The following is a 7,258-nucleotide window of genomic DNA, read 5'->3' as shown; positions in this document are numbered from 1 at the left end:
GGTGTCGACAGGGACAAACGCCTTAGTGTCCGCCTGTAAATCGGGTTTGAGACTTGTTGAAACGGCGCTCCTGGATGTGGTGGTGGTGGAAAAAGCTCCGTGCTTCAGGTTCGCTGTTTACATTAATAGTTACATTAACATTTTTTTAAATCGTATGATCGCATGTTGTCGCTCCTGCTGGGACAGCGGCAAAATTTAGATCTTATCTTATTGAAGAGCCGATAAAAATCAGTTTGAACCTCTTCCCTTCTTTGACTTCGTTTCTTCTTTTATTTTGGATTTCATCGTCTATACATCTCTCCCACCCACCATCCCCTCTCCTGCCCCAGTCGTCCATTTGTGGTGTATTTCATTAGCTCGGTTTAATCCGGTTACATCAACCTTTCCCGATGTTACGGCAAGATTATCATCCCCCTCTTCGCCTCTGATCTTCTAACCTCCGCGGGTTTCCTCGAGTCTCTCTCTGGTTCCCAATCCGGCTTTTATTGGCGATTTATTTAAAAAAAAAGAAGAAGAAGAAGAAGAAGAAGAAGAAGAAGCATCACGCACAGCGGCAGCGGAGGAGTCGGGGTGTTGCTGCTCCAGTTGTTTTTGGATCCGTTTCGGTGTCCAGATGTTGAGCGTTGACCTGTCACCTACTTACCCGTTCGAGCGCTTTTTAATAGCCTGGCCTGATTCCGAGCAGGCTCTTGGTGCCTTTTAGTGAGAAAAGGTCAAACCGAAGGAGTGCAGCTAGCGGTAAATTAAAAGGCTGGCTAATCTCTGACCTTCAGCTGATGTGTTCGGCGTAAAGCCATAAAGTATCACAGTAAACAGCAGGAAAGAAAAAGCAGAAACAAGACTTGGTTTGCTTTCCATTTGAACTTGGATTTCTCACTGACTTCATGTGTAGCTTTTACTCACAAACTGACTTTCAAAGTTCACACAGTAGGACTGGATTTTATTTATTTGGTTTTGGTGGCCCTTTTACTTTGTATAATGTATAACATTACTGGTTCTGTGGGTTTGGGGATGGTTTTGTCCCCTCCCCACTAAGTGTAACACAGTTTGGGGGGGGTGCTTGCAGTTACTCATAATGAAAAGATTTGTGTAACCTATAAAAAACTGGAAAAAAGGCAGTGCAGATAATTCAGTAAGGATTATATAAGGCGCTGTAGGAATTCTGTAATGATACTACATTTGATAGGGATACCTTAAGTATGATAAACACCCTGCAAGCTCCTGTGCATCTAGAATCTGTGTAGTAATATCACAGTGATACCACGGGGACACAGATACCACAAAGCTCAATAATGAACTCACAGCTGGATATTACAGCATGCTTTAGCTCTGTATGGGGTGCTGTATGTGTGTGTATGTAAGTTCCATATTTCTTCATTTCTGCTTGTTGACATTCACTGGTTTGCAGTGCGTGGTGAGTCGTAGGGCTGGGCCAAGAGGCAGCAGCGGCTTCTCAGCGCTCACATTGAAATCTGCCATGTTCTTATCCATTGTTGAACTATGAGAGGCTGAGAATTAGTTTCAGAAAAATGTGTAAAAGAAAAAAATTAAATCGGGATACTTTAAATTTATAGCTCATTAACATTTGGGAGTTGGCACTGTTATTATATTGTGTTTGGATAATGTTACAGAAAGTGTGAGGTTTTCACACTTTCTGTTTGTCTTAGCAACAGTAAAACTGAAAGGTGCCAAACACTAAATGAAAAGCAGTGACTTTAGTGACTTACGGCAGGGTTTTCCAGCACAGAGGAATGTGCTGCTAGAAACAGAAGAAAAAAAATCAGTAGTGTTGTAATAAAAGTCGTTAAACTTGAGTTTCATGTACCCAAGCGTAATCATCAGAAACAACAAGACAAATGCCCAGATTCATAATGTAACACACACTCACTGACTTTACTGTACAACGAACTGCCATGCTTATTGTCATTAAGCCTCTAAGGTGTCATTCTGAACCTGAAAACAAAATCCCGGCTTAAAGGAAACTCAGAACTCTCAACTTGACACCTGAGAAGCCTCCAGGCGTCAGCCTTGTTATAAGGAACGTTTGCCGGCATGAGAATTTGTACCTTTACGAGGCAGCCTTATTATTAACATATTGTTAACGGTGGCGGGGACATTTGGTTGAAGAAGGTCAGCCAAGAAAGATGGACACCTTACAGTTTATTACATTGCACTGCGACGTGCATGGATGCAACTTGTCGACACAACGAGCCTCATCTTTTTACCCTGTGCTGCACTGATAATAAATTAGGGCCTATATGCCACAGAAAGGTTAACATTATGAGTTGGGAGCAAATATAGCCCAACTGCTGATTCCTTTGACACATATTCTGGGGAAGGGAGTGTAGCTAATTTGATTGCTGAAAGGTTGTGCCAGTGCTGGAGAGAGACAGACTGTGTCGGAGATAGAGAGAGAGGTGTGAGTGTGAGTGGCAGATTGCTTTTCCCCCCCCTTAAATCTTCCAACATTTCTAAGCGCGGTACTGATGGCAGCAGAGCAGTTAGTCAGCATAGTTGGTAGTGGTGTACCGATTGTGCCGTTCTGAGCCATTACTGAGGTTCCAAATAACAATTTGGCCAGCACTATTTTTTTGTGGTCATTTTTGATGTAATGTTTTTTCTATATCCTCCTTTCTAATCTACCGATATTGATAATTGATTGCTTTCTTAATTGCTCATACTGATATCAGTCATCAGGGCCAATATTTGTGCATCACTAATATCTAGTTTTCAAACAGTGGCCATTAAAGTAAAAAAAGAATGAGTGATTTCAAACAGGCTTACAGATATACTGTATAAGGAGCACACTTCAGTGAGAGAGTTTGCCTCCTAATATGAACTTTATCAATGCAAAATGTAAGAAAAACTCAAAAAGAGTAAGAGACAACCCAAGGGTGATGTCTGAGTAACCTTTATTTAACCAAGTAAAACCCAATCAAGAGAGGATTGCAGTATAAAACACAAGGCAATCCAAAAGAAACAAGACCAAAAATATTGGTAAAGTATGGAGTAATGTTTGGCAATTTTAAACTCAAAACAGAAATATTGACAATATTAAGGAAACAAAAAGTGACAGTTCAGCTTTTCCTTTAGGTGAAACCATTGCTGGTTAACATTCTGTGGGTATCTCAGTAGTTCACAGGTCTTTTCCACCTTTAAGTGCTCATCTCTGTCACATGATTTGTAGTCCTTTGAGCTGAGTGTTTCTGGGTAATTTCCTTTTGTTTACTGCTGATTAATGAATGAGTTTGAGGCGAATCGTGCTGATTTTGCAAGAGGATTTGGCAGCATGTGCTATAAAGACAGCAAATGTCTCCTGCAATTACAGTTAAATTGTGATGGGCAAGTTTATCCATTTTGGTTTAGTGTGTCAATACATGAATAAATCCCAGTGATTTCTATTTATCTATCGTTCTATCACTCTATCTCTCTGCCTTTCCCTTGATTACCCACTGCGCTCCATCCTTGTCTTATCAAGTCAACAAAATCCCTCCATCCCTCAATCACGCCTCCTTCTTCGAGTGGACAGCTTTTATTTCAGTAATGGACAGATGGACGCCCCAAGAGATCTGCCTGCTACTTTCTCATCTTGCTAATTCTTTTCATGGGCTTCCTGAAAAGGAAAACAAAACATGGCACATTTATCCAGAGCTGTTGGGGGAGAGTGGCAGCGGTCCACACGTTTGACCGGACCGGATGCCAACACTGTAAATCTCTACATGCACTCTTCATTATACATGCGTGCGTGCACACACACACAAACACACACACACACACCCTCTGCTGCTGTAGTATATATGTGGAGCTGCCTTAGGGGCTGATCCATGCCAATCAGGAGTCCCGTGGGAGGAGGGCTGCTCTCTTTGGTGGGGGGTTACCATCGGTGGAAAAACAAAATGCTCCACTGGCGCTAAAGAGAGTGTCGACAGAAGGTGCGTATGTGCGTGAGAACCTTTATTTATCCAGAAAACGGTTCAGCGAGCGACGCGCTCTTTTTACAGCGGCGTCCTGCCTCTCGTTCATACATGCCGAACTACCTGAAAGATCCCAGCCACCATCCTTTCTCTTACACGCCTGCGTCTTTTATCCCAGTTTGAGTTTGTTTCCAAGCACCAAAAGTATTTCATCTTGTTGTTGCAGTCTGTTGGAAAGTATGGCAGCTTTCAAGGACAAATTCATTTCACTTCTCAAGAGAGGAGGATGGCAGGTGACTTCCTAAAAAAAAGCCATTTTGCATGGCTGTTGTTGTTGTTGTTATTCTGTTTTGGTTTTTTTTAGTCACTTCTTTGTTGTTTTCCTCCCCTGGGATCTTTGGCACAGAAACATAAAGCGATGGGGAGAGACTAATTATTATCTGTGAGTACTGGACCATCTTCAGCAGAAGTGTTGGTTACTTTGAAAACCACATAAGAGACTGGAATGCTTGTTATTGTAGTCTGTAAGCAGGGCTGGACACTCTGAGCAATTAGATAAAGCTACTGAGGCCATCATATGAACTTCATTTTATTCAGAGCGGTCCTGGTTACATTTAGAGGTTAAACAGTCAATTAATACATGAAGTGAATTTAGCTAATAGTTTAAGCAATGTTTCAATTAAGAAAACAAAACAAATTACCTGCTTTGTGCATCTAAACTGTTGTTATGCTAGTTGTTACATCTAGTTCAAGCTGTTTCTTCTTGGTCATGTTAGCCTTCATCCATGGGTGATTAAATGTAGATACTTTTTTCTTTTGTTGTTTCATTATGGAAAAACTGAGCCTGCTGCGGGTTCGGGAGGTTTACACTTATGAACCTCTCTGGAGTTCTGTATATGCTTGAGTTATATCTGAAGCCTCTCAAAAGCACGTTTTCTTTTATTGTCTGCCCTTAATTATATATTGTTTTACTTTCTTAATTTCTTCAAGCTTGCAGATGAAGGTCAGTGTGACAATCCTAAGCTGGAGAGAAAGGAAGCAGCAATTTTGTTCTCCGTCTTTCTCTCTCTTTGTTTTTTCTTCCCTTTCCATCTTAGCAGAGACCAAAGTCCTCTGCTTCCTTAAACTTTGTACACGGCGTTTGTTACTCAATCCAAAAATTTATGTAAGTGTTCCATTGTGTGTGTTAATGCATGTGAGTTTGTCTTATGTGAACTACCTGACCTCCCTGGTACAGTTCTTTGGCTCTCCATGTGGGCTCATGCACTGTTTGGAGCATGTGTTTGGAATACACACGCACACACACACACGCACACACACACACACAGAGCGCTGGCGAGAGGTGCTGAGGCTTTAAAGCAGCAGGAATGTTTACTCGGACCCGCCTTTAGTGAATTCCTTCTGGTGCTTCAATAGTGGCTGCTTTTGTGCGGAAGGTCATATTTGAGCAATGTGTTTTTCAGAGTATTTGATTAATGGTGCGGAGTAGCTTAGGTGTGTGTGCTGTACTTCTGCCTTTGTAAAGGCAACTAAAGACCTTAAAATTGAGGCTATATTTGGAAATTGAGGACATTCTGATTGTTTCTCACCTCTAAGAAGTGTGTGAGAGTTAAAACCTGCGCTAAATCATACAACTGTGATGATTAACCTTAAGAAATACTTTAATTGTTTTAAATCTCCTCTTCTTTGTAGGAATTCAGCATTAATGGAATGGAAGTGTGTGCCATTCAGACTGTCATTAACAATTAATTAATACAAAGTAGCACCTTGGTATTCCGGAACAAGAGGAACCAGCTAATGAGCTAATAAGTGGGGTGAACAGTCGGTTAAGCAGTAGTAAGCTGCCATGGTTCACAGTTAAAGGGACAGTGCACAGGCAACTGCATGTGCAAGAAAAATCTGCACTTTTTGTCATTTCATTCACAGACTAATATGAAAGAAGATCTTTGTCAAAAACCCTGCAGCAGCAGGATGTCATGTTTATATAATCAACAGTAGAATGTATTTACGGTAAAAAGAAGTGGTAACTCACTTTATGAAGGTTTTTTTAAGTATAGGAAGTTTACGTTTGTTATGGCCCATTAATAAAGGTGACACCACAATCTACAAACCTTAGAGATTATTGCTTATTTTATTTGTCAGTGACATTGAAATGTACAGCACCTAATGATCAAGTATATTAATCAGTAACCGCGGTAAAGTGATAACATATAACCTGGTCTTTTTTTTGCCACATACATTTTTATTGTTAAAAAATGATTTACCTGCCGTACTAACTGAAATACTGCGAAATGAAAGCAAAAGGAGTCCTCCACCTTTACATTTGTGCAGTCACCGCTAAGAACTATAATCAGCTGCTGTCTGTTGCACGTCACCATGTACCACTATGTGTCAGTTTGTGTCAGTTTCAGTGTGACAAAGCCAACGTTTTCTGCAGAAGTGGATAAAATGGTGGAGGCAACAGTCAGTCGTCAAACGGCCCTGTTTCAGAATTGTTGAATATATAAATAAAAGCCCTAATGTCTATGATTTGGGACTCAAATTAGCACAGAGACGAAACGTCCGACGCGGGGAGGTACAGCAGTTTAGCATGCAAACTATTTTACAAACATGGCGTTTTGTTTTTTATTGTATAGTTTTGCATTTTCTTCGAGGAAAAAAACAAGATAGTTTTCCATTTGCTTCTGTTTATCTTAAACAAGGTCATACACAGGCAAGGTGGCTGACAAAACAACCAAGAATACATTTTAGTATTTAGTAGAGGTTAGCTGTAGCCCCTCTATAAATTATCTGCTACATGAAATAGTCGGCTACAACAATGTTTTCTTTTTAAAAGACATTGTTAAAAGTATATATCTTTCTTTCTTTTTCTTTTTTTGTTTGTTTTTGGAATTTAATTTAATTTTAGAATGAACTTTAATTTAGAATGTAATTGCAAAGCCAGTATTGTCAATATGTATTTATTTATTTTCCTTTACCTTGTAATTTTAGTTCTTAAAATTTTTATTTTTATTTTTGCTGGTTTAATACCTTCTGCTCTTAAATGTTTTTGAGATTTAAATTCTTTGCCTTTTTTCATTTTTTTTAAAGCACAAGTCTATACCTGTATTTATGTAATGTCCTATATAAATATTGCCTCATACAACATCCAACTGTAGCCTATTAGACAGTGATACTGTTATTGCAACTTCTAGTACTGCTAACAATATGAAGATAATAATGGTAGCATGATCGAACAAATTCTGATTTAAGGAAACATTGTAACATTTTTCTGTATGATAATGTAAAGTAATTGTTATAATAAATAATAGTTATTAAATATTATATTATATTATATTATATTA

At 39.4% G+C, this 7,258-nt stretch overlaps 1 protein-coding gene across 1 annotated transcript in view; it reads left to right on the top strand.

Moving 5' to 3' along the window:
* The window catches only part of lcor (ligand dependent nuclear receptor corepressor), an 81,339-nt gene that overhangs the window by 932 nt on the left and 73,149 nt on the right, over positions 1–7,258 (top strand). The window lies entirely within an intron of this gene.

The sequence above is a fragment of the Haplochromis burtoni genome, unplaced genomic scaffold (genome assembly GCF_018398535.1).
Source record: "Haplochromis burtoni strain Fernald_Lab_line unplaced genomic scaffold, NCSU_Asbu1 Contig_269, whole genome shotgun sequence".
Lineage (NCBI taxonomy): Eukaryota > Metazoa > Chordata > Actinopteri > Cichliformes > Cichlidae > Haplochromis > Haplochromis burtoni.
Note: the sequence above shows the minus strand (reverse complement) of the source record. Positions and strands in the feature narration are given on the sequence as shown.